This window comes from Manacus candei, unplaced genomic scaffold, assembly GCF_025592945.1.
Source record: "Manacus candei isolate 608988 ecotype Guabito, Panama unplaced genomic scaffold, ASM2559294v1 h1tg000049l, whole genome shotgun sequence".
NCBI classification, from domain to species: Eukaryota; Metazoa; Chordata; class Aves; order Passeriformes; family Pipridae; genus Manacus; species Manacus candei.
In genome coordinates this window covers 21,500,802-21,510,814 of record NW_026138097.1, presented here as the reverse complement: position 1 = coordinate 21,510,814, position 10,013 = coordinate 21,500,802, and the positions used below count along the sequence as shown (strand labels likewise).

Below are 10,013 nucleotides of genomic sequence, written 5' to 3'. Positions count from 1 at the left end.
GCTTTGTTTTACAGACAGAAAGGCTTGAAAGGAGTAAAAGCAGGTGTTCTTCTAGCCACCCTCCAAAGTGCAGGTGTGACAGATAAAGTCTTAGACACCACAGCAGTGCTGCTCATTGTTACTAGCCTGGCTTGCAGGGTTGTAACCTAGCACTAATCTCTTGTGTTAAGCCAAAGTCTATACAGCCAAAGTCTATATACCCCGTCTGTCACTGTATAATCTAAACCAGGTAAGCAAAATTAAAAGTTTTAATATAAAGATGACAGCTTGTTTAGCTGAGTTGTTGTCAAAGTTGTAATATTTAACTGAAGACAGAAGGGTTTTATTACTATCTTCTCAAGCAACAATCTATAAAAAAGCCATGGTATAGGAGAAAAAACATATAGTATCTATAACCCCGTGTCAGAACTATACAAAAGATTAACATCTTGTGAATCTTTAGAAAACTGCCCAGAGATTTGATAGCTGCAGAAGAATACAGTTAACTGTGGCATTTTTAACATAAATTAATTTCCTAAACTACAAATATTAACCAGAGCTCTATAAATTAAAGTATTTACAGCCTTGTAAGAATTGGCAGGGGAATACCTTCATAAAGCTGTTCTCCATTTCATTAATCCCCTTGTAAACCATCAGTTAAGCCTGCACTAAACAATCACAGCAAACCTCTAAATCCTGGGAAACTTGCAAAATTTTCAATACAAAACACAACTTAATAAAATCTTGCATCATGCTAATTCATAAAATACATTATAAAATAAATATTTAAAGGATAAATCTCTCCAATTATTTTTAAAGAATTCTCCCATTTCTAAACCAAGCCTTTTCCCCTCCATCATACCAACATTTTATTTTTGTGATGTCCTGGTTTTAAGGACTGAACTGCTGATATCTGGAAATATTTTCCCTGATATTTATGTAATTTATAATTTTTGTAAATAATATATATTTTGTAAAGTATTTTTTTTATTTTTTTTAGTTGAATTAGGAATTCACAAAAATTACTAGATGCTCAAAATTTGAAGTTTCTTGTCAGTTGTGACTGCCGTCCACACAAAGTATTAATGGTCCTCTTTCATTCATCCTATTTCATTCAGAATAAGGCATAAAGAAACCTTTGCAGTTTGAAAATACATGGAAGAAAAAATACTAAATGAACTATGACACAACCATCATAATATCTGTTTTAAAAAAATCTAAACTTATATTTAATAAGGTTTAACATCACATGATACCAGTAAAACCTCAAACAATAAAGGAAAATCTCAAAATCTCACTTGCTATAGATGATTAGTCATCAACACAAACAAAAATTGTAAATGATAGAGAACTGGATATTTTCCTTATCTTTATTTCAATATAACATATGAAAATTTTTAACTCTCATTGCTTCAATCATGAACAAAGAAAGCATTCTAATCAGGGTAATGTGATGGAAGAATGTGAATTCAGCAAGGTTAGGTGTATTTGAAAATTATTTTATGTTTCAAAAAATTCATTTTTCAATTTTGGTATCTTGTCTATATTGTCTTCTTTTGAGTAATATTTTAAAGAAAACAAGGATGCATTAGATTTTATAATTGAATAATTTAATTGTCTCTTAATGAAGACAAAATAGTTTCTTGTTTTGGACAACATTACTGTCGCTATTGTTCCAGTTGGTGGCTCATCACAAGTGGTGTTCCCCAGGACTCAGTATTGGGGCAAATTCTGTTTAATATCTTTATCAATGATCTGGACAAGGGGATCAATAAATTCATGGATGACACCAAGTTGAGTGGAAGTTTTGATCTGCTGGAGGGTAGGAAGGCTCTGCAAAGGGAAAGGTTGGATCAGTGGGCCAAGGCCACTTGTATAAGGCTCAACACCGCCAATTGCTGGGTCCTAGACTTTGGTCACAACTACCCCATGCAGCAGGACCAGGGCAGTGATCACCCCCTGTACTTGGCACTGATGAGGCCACAAATCTTGTGTCCAGTTTTGGAACCCTCACTCCAAGAAAGACGTTGCAGTGCTGGAGTGAGTTTAGAGAAAGGCAACAAAACTGGTGAAGGGTCTGGAGGGTAAAGTCCTATGTGAACTGGATGAGAGAGTTTAGGTTGTTTAGCCTGGAGAAAAGGAGGCCCAGGGGTGAACCTCTCCTGAAAGGAGGTTATAGCAGTGTGGGGGTCAGTCTCTTCTCCCAGGCAAGCAGTGACAGGACAAGAGGAAAAGGCCTCAAGCTGCGCTAGGGGAGGTTCAGGTTGGACATCAGAAGGATGAGCTCTTTCTTCATGGAAAGGGTTATTCACTGCCCAGGGAAATGGTGGAATTACCATCCCTGGAAGTGTTCAAGAAACAACTGGACATAGCACTTAGTGCCATGGTCTAGTTGGTAAGGCGGTGATCAGTCAAAGGTTGGACTCAATGATCTCAGAGGTCTTTTCTAAACTAAATAATTCTGTGATTCTGTTATTTGTTCCTGTGACAAGAGTTCAATGAGGTGTCTTCATTCTTCTGTTTCTTCACTATGTCAGGATGATGTCCTACACACAGGATTACCTTAATATGTACTATTGTTCCCATGTTTACATTTTCCTGTGCATGGAATTTGTTGTGCACACTTGTCATTGCATCTGAAAAGATATGAAGACCAAAAATTTTTCTCTTTGATCAAGAGTTAATCACAAATGTAATTAATAAATTGTAATTTCAATTGGATATCATGCAAATTTGTTGTTGTAACCTTTTGCTTCTAGTGAAAACATTTCTGAGCCAAAGCCTACTGATACATCTAAAAGTACAAATTTAAGTTTAACTAGAAATCTTTCTCCAAATTTATGGTTTTTCACTCATTAAAATGCAAGAGGGTAAACTATGGTAAATGAACATGGAAAGGAAATCCAGTGAGGTTAGAAATGAAACATGAAATTTTTTGACAATGTAAAAATTTGCATTTTTCATCATTATTTTTATATACATCTTTGTCCGTCCTCCTTTTCTGAGTCATAGTTCAGCATCATCTATGAAGTACTTATCTTTACAACATACCTGGATTTGGCTCATCCACACCAGCTTTAAACACCTTCATCTTCTGTATCCAGTTATCACAGAGTGCCTGCTTTTCTCTATCCAGTCTGAAATAGCTCCTCTTCAGTCTTTACATCAATCACATTTAAGACTCTCTCCTCTCTTAGTCAAATACCACTGAAGGAAAGACCAAGAAAAAATAAAATCCTCCGGTTTCTGACTTCAGCACCATTGTGGCCGCTTCCATACCCTGTTTCACTGTAACAATTTCTGCTATTCAAATTTTTAGGGATGGGTCATACTCAGGCTTGTCTCTGTACAGAGTATGTATAGGACCTACACACAGAACACAAGCCATGACTGTACATATACAAAATGAAGTTTTCAAAGCTCACAACTTTAGTACAAGTTTTGCAGAATAGCAGAATTCATCTCTCACTCCTAAACATCTTTCTGATTTTCGTGTCCATGTCACAAGGTTTTATGCATTTCTTTAAAACCGAATAGAATATTCTTGATCTTCTTTCAGATGAAAAACAATGTAATTTCCTTAAACTAATTGGAAGAAACCTTTTGATCATTTTGCTGAAACTTTGCAAAAAGCAAGCCTGAGGAAGAAAATTAGCCTTCAAATTCCTCCCAAACAATTAAATTCTAAGTCTTCTAAAAAGCTTGTAAACAACTGAAATACTTTTCTAATAAATCAGCCTTGTTTTGTCTTGCTTATAGGCAATCATTATAATTTTAATTAGATATATGTATGATTTATATATCATGTATGCTGTATGTGTGTGGTTTTTAAAACTCGACTAAGTGATCCTCTAATATATAAAGAATATCAGAGTTCTTCTTTGATCTTTCCTTGTAGTTTATTTCCTTTAAATCCTGTATCATCATAATAATTTTAGTCTTACCAATTATATAATGCTTTAAATCTTCAAAACAACATACAGAAAATTGGCATTTTTTAAAATATATAGTAAAAGCCAAGTCTACAGTCATCTATGCTTTGATCAAGGACATTAGGAAGAAAAGTATTTAAAAAATTATCGGCAGTATAACCTTTGAAGCTATGAAACAGATCTTGCAAGAAGTTCTGGGTGTGTTAACTAGCTCTGAAAAGAGAATACGTTTTTTTTAGTTTTCTAGACCCTTTAGAAGGATAGACTGCCTGAAAATATCAAGGTATATATTATTAACTGTAGGGGGCAGGGGGAAAGATACTTTGATTATTTGTCTATTTGCAAGTCTTATTGCTACATGAATGAATATGAATTAATGTTCTTCACCATATTCTAATGAATGAAAATATCTGGATGAAATAAAAATTATAACATCATATCAAAGACGAGGCAATTTCTTGAGAAATTAGAATTGAAAGTTTAATGGCATGCAAAGACCACATATTAAAATGACACAGGCAAAAATGTGAAATAGCTTTTTATAATATACGTGATTCACTCTCATGGTAGGTTGACCTTACCTAAATGCCAGGTGCCCACCAAAGTTTCTCTATCACTCTCCTCCTCAATGGGATGGAAGAGAGAAAATATAACAGAAGGCTCATGGGTCGAGATAAGGAGAGGGAATATCACTCATGAACTACCGTCACGGGTAAAACAGATTCGACTTGTGGAAATTAGGTTAATTTATTACCAATGAAATCAGAGTAGAGCAATGACAAATAAAGCCAAATCCTTAAAACACCTTCCTCCCACTTCACTCTTCTTCTCTGACATGACTTAACCCCCAAGGTCTCTACTTCCTCTATCTCAGCGGTGCAGCAGAATGAGGAATGGGTGCTCGGGTCATTTCATCACACATTGTCTCTGCCACTCCTTCTTTCTCATGGAGAAGACTCCGCACATTCTTCCCTTGCTCCAGCATGGGGTTTCTCCCCCAGGAGACAGTCCTCCATGAATTTCTCCAACGTGAGTGCTTCCCATGGGCTGCAGTTCTTCACAAACTGATCCAATGTGGGTGCCCTCCACAAGGTGCAATCCCCTCAGGAACAGGTCGTTCCAATGGGAGTCCCCTGTGGGGACAAAAGTACTACCAGAAAATCTACTTCAGCATGGTCTTCTTACTCCACGGAGACACAAGTCCTGCCAGGAACCTGCTCCTGTGCAGGTTTACCACGGAATCAAAATCTCCTTCAGACACATCCTCCACAGGCTACAGATGGATCTATGCTTCACCATGAATCTCCATGGGCTGTAAGGAGACAGCCTGACTCATCATGGTCTTCACCACAGGCTGAAGGAGAAACTCAGTTCTGGCTCCTGGACCATCTCCTCCCCCTCCTTCTCCACTGACCTTGGTGTCTGCAGGGCTGTTCCTCTCATAAATTGTCACTCCTCTCTCCCAGTTTCCATTACACAGGACTATTTCACACTTCTTAAATCTGTTATCCCAGAAGAACTACCACTGTCACTGATGTGCTCAGCCTTGGTCAACAGTGGGTCTGTCTTGGATGTGTCTGGCATGGTCTCTGTCTTTCGACAGTTTCTCACAGAAGTCACCCCTGTAGTCTCCCCCCCTCCACAACCAAAACCTTGCCATGCAAACCTAAACCAACTACATATTCTTTACTATCTAAGAAAGAGAATATAAAAACACACTTTAGCAAAATACATCACATTTATTTCATGTTGTTTATCTGCCATCATTTTTCCATTTAAAATTTTGGAAAGGGATCTAGGCTAATTGAACAGGAAAATGTTCTTGTTCTCTCAGCAGAGCTTTTAGTGCCTTCGATAAATAGTCACTCTCTTGGAAAAATATTGATCTGTGTTTTGAAGCTCATTGTAGATCTTTTGCAGTAGTTCATGTCAAGTCATTTTCTATGTTTATTATTTACTTCTAATAACATTGACAAAACCATTAGGGTGCTAACAGTCCTACAGTTTTTCAGATGAGAAATCTTGGCCCTTTCTTATTGTAGAAAAAGGTTACAAGACCCCTTTAATGAGATTCATTTGATTTCTAATTAGCAACAAATGCAGAACTAAAGTACATTTGACAAAAAGAAAAAAGTCATTAACTCAGTCATCAGCATGGTAAAAAAAGCTAGCTGAAGACTTGAAAGATCAAACAAAGTGTAACAAGAATGTAAGATACACTGAAGTTTTTGGAAAAAGTCCATTAAAGAGAAACAATTTTAATACAACACTGAGGAAGGAGATAAGAAAAAAGAATAGTTCTTTCTAGTTATTTATCTTTAGGACTTGGTATTATATTTCAATAAAATGCAGGCCAATTTTATAGGCATGCCAAATTATCCCATTTAAAATTTTAATATTGTTTTTGGCAATTATTTGTGAATTAAAGTGATGAATCATGGAGATAAAAACAGAGAATATCACCACAGGTAAAACAGGTTTTTCTGGTTTTTTTCAGTTACTATTTCCTGTTTTTTCTAACTAAAAACATTCATACATGAGGCTTAGCTCTGAGACTTGATTTGTCTCTTCTGGTTTGCTTGCTTTTTTCTTTATTCAAGCAGCAAACATGTTCTGTTATTTCAAATAATTCTGTGTTTTGAAAATTTCCATAAGGACAAGAGTGGATCCCATAAAAATGGCTGAATAGATTTACTTGTGGGATTACTGCCAGTGAAGGCAATGGCAAAAACCGCATGAATACTATGGTTCAATGCATAGCTGCAGTCAAAACAATAAATAAGAACTAGAAACAAAGATTTTTAGATATAGTTATGCTTTGAAAACAAACTTTGAAAAAAAAAAAAAGGAGATAGAATTAGATTTACAAGACATGACGATGACCACATTTCTTTTTGGGAAAGAGAAAAAAAGAACAAAAGAAAAATATCAAATACGTGATGGTTTTCGATTTAACCACCCTTCTGTGTTTCCACACTTACTCATTTTACCAGGAAGACATATTTTCAAAATTCTCTTTGATATATCCCCATACTGATACATGCTAGGTATGATTTAAAGTCCTGCATCACAGACAACACTAGTACAAACAGCTCACTACTAGAAAACTAATTATTAACCTATAGTATAAATATATTGAAAACATGCAATATGGGAGAATATTTTTGTTTTGTTTGTTTTGCTAGCAACATCAATACAAATAGGAAGAGACAGCATTTTTTTTGTATATTCAGCAAGTTTTAAATTAAATGTTGAAAACAGAAGCTGCAAATAGAGTCTTGTGTATAAAACTATGAATGATATGTTTTGTTTTCCTGCTACTTGTATAATTTACTGGTAGTTAGCATATGGGGATTATTTGGGTTAATTTAAATTTTTATATCCATCACTTATTTTAAAACATGAACGTAAAAGTTCCTTTATTTGTTTCCTTTACACACTACAATTATCTCACAAATGTACGGAAATTTACAGACTAGAGAAACTATTACCTTATTATCCTTCCTGTGCACACAGTAATAGTACCAAAGCAACACTATAGCTCACTGAAGTCCACAGCTCACACACATGACTTCATCAAAACTTAGTGAACCATAAAAAAAACCCAAGAATGGGAACGCAAATCAGTCTTCCATGTATACACAGTGAGACAGGAATATTACAGGAATAGTTTTGCTTGGATACAGAAATAGTTTCAGATAATGAAAGTGTCTCTAATGTGATATTGCAGGAGACTCCTCTACACGCTTCACCAGGTGGAATTGAGAAGAATTTAATGATCCATTGTTGCTCTCAGTAGATTTCAAAATGCAAATTGACTTATTATGTTTCTTTTAAGGCAGCCAGAAAAAAAAAATCACATTATGTTTGCTGTCTCATGAGATGCTTATTTTTATACTCAACTGGAGGCAAAACACATCATAATGTATATAAGCAAATGTCTCTTAATCCTACAAAAGGCATAACATCTTTACACACTATGCTTCATAATTCTTATTTTATGATCATCTTGAGATTCACAAAAATTCCAAGAGTATTTCAAGAAAATTTCACCAAAGTCAGAAAATCAAGAAAAATTTACTCCAGAAAAAAATGTACAATGTTTTATTGCAGACAATATAATGGGACTTTGGAGATTCACAGTGATTTGCCTTTTATTTTCAACCCCAAAACAAAAGGGTTTTCAACCCCAAAACAAATATATCTGTTTAGGGCACAGGATATATTTGTCTAGAAAGCTGCCCAGGTTACTTAGAAAACCAGTGACACAGTAACTGCTTGCTGAGGAAAAAAAAAAGAAGAAGATCAAAGGTGCTCTTCTGAAGAACTGAGACAATTGTTATTTAATAGGAGGAGAGGAATAATTCAAATGTTTGCTCAAAACCTCTGTCATGTCTTTTCCTTTTTTTTTTTATCTCACTGATACCGAATCTAGTTTGCTTATGATTATTCTGGTTTTAAAATTAAGTATGATAAATTTATTGCTTAAAATTTTTCTTTAGGGTGCCACTTGGAATTCTTTATCCCATTATTATTTATTCTGGGTCATTCCTGCTTAGGGAGTAGAGGGAAATACAGAAATGTGAAGCTGGAAGTCAAAAAGTGATTTGAAGAAACTTTGGGAGGCTTCATTTAGTCTGTTTTCACACTTGGGTCCTGCTCCAAAACACTTTTGTAAAAAAGTATAATTCTCAATCAGCTTTTCTGCTAATCTGGGCTGAAATTTCCTCAATATTGCTTAATTTTAGCTGTGAGTAAGGTCCTAAATAAAATCCTGTGTTTAGAAGACTATGCATATCCAGCAGAACAGTCATGTGTCTCGGCTGATCAAAAAGTAGAAGAGTTTGGACAAGAATATACTATTGTGCAAATGCCAAACATCACTACTACTGCTTCTAGTAAATCCCTGAAACAATATTTGAGGTTGAAGTCCAGTTTCTGGGTTAATGCTCCTACTTTCATTCTTTTGGTTGTGCATAGATGTGCTATTTGGACTGATAGAGTGCAAAAAAATTTCTTTGAGGTAGAAAGACGTCATTCAAGGCAAATATAGATCACAACATATATTGACTTTAACAGAAATGAAGAATAATGGATAAGAAAGTGTGGTGGTTTGGAAAAATTTCATAAAGCTAATTTCAAAAGTTTTTCTACAATTTGTTCTAATGTGAGAGAAAAGTTTTCAGACAGGCACAACTCAGTATGGGGGAAGGGAATTATATTACAATTTATTACTAACACAATAAATACCATAATATATATATATACATCTATATAACAATTTTAACTATCTCTCCTATGGTGAAAGAATATATATACATAGACCATCTCTCCTTTCCTTCAAAAAGACCAGAAAGAAAGAAGTCTTCTTTTCACTTTCAGGCCACAGCTCTTCCAAATTAATTTCTGCAACACTTAGAAGTGACTCTTATCTTTAAGACAGCAGTTTTGATTTGTCATAGTTGGAAAATCTCACTCTTCATCAGAATGCAGGGGGTCTCTCTTTCACCCCTATTCACTTACCATGGTCAGTACCACAGAGTGTAGGGAGTTAAAGCTTCAAGTCTTTATCTTCCATTCCGTGGAGGTCCCTATTCACGGGGATCAAGCTCCCCGGGTTTTTTGGGGGGATTTTAGGTTCAGTTCTTACCCTGAAAATGTTCCAGCAGACCTCTCTCTCCATCTGCTCTGTTTCGTTCTCGGATTCAAGCACACTCTGGCTCGTCCAGTTCACTGCTGCTGCTGCCCTTTCGCAGGGACCTCTCTGCTCCGAGCTGCTGGGGGAGCTCGGGCCGCTCCTCGGCATATCTGCCATATCTACTCCAGCGCCATATCTGCCTACCAGTTGCAGCCCGCTGGCTGGTTGATCAGGCACGGTGCTGCCACCTCTTCCTGGCAGTGTGTGTGTGGGGGGTCATGGTCTCAACTCAGCATCCTGGCCCAGTTGTGCCAGGTCCCACTGAGTTAGGGCCGGGGAAGAAAAGAAGCCCCTGGTCCCAACGGTCAGGGAGCCTGACCCCCCCCTACCCGCCATTTAACACGTGGCATCTCAACTCATGGCTGCTTCTCTTCAAGCTATGCAATTAAAATTAACCTCTTCTC

General features: G+C 36.3%; 1 long non-coding RNA gene across 1 annotated transcript; it reads right to left on the bottom strand.

The window, feature by feature from the left end:
- Positions 1-476: 476 nt before the first annotated feature.
- LOC127476461 (uncharacterized) lies at positions 477-9,710 on the bottom strand. The gene is made up of 3 exons (XR_007906624.1): positions 9,562-9,710; positions 3,031-3,186; positions 477-2,615 (listed from the first exon to the last, which is right to left on the bottom strand). It is a non-coding gene; the product is annotated as an uncharacterized LOC127476461 (long non-coding RNA).
- Positions 9,711-10,013: the final 303 nt, after the last annotated feature.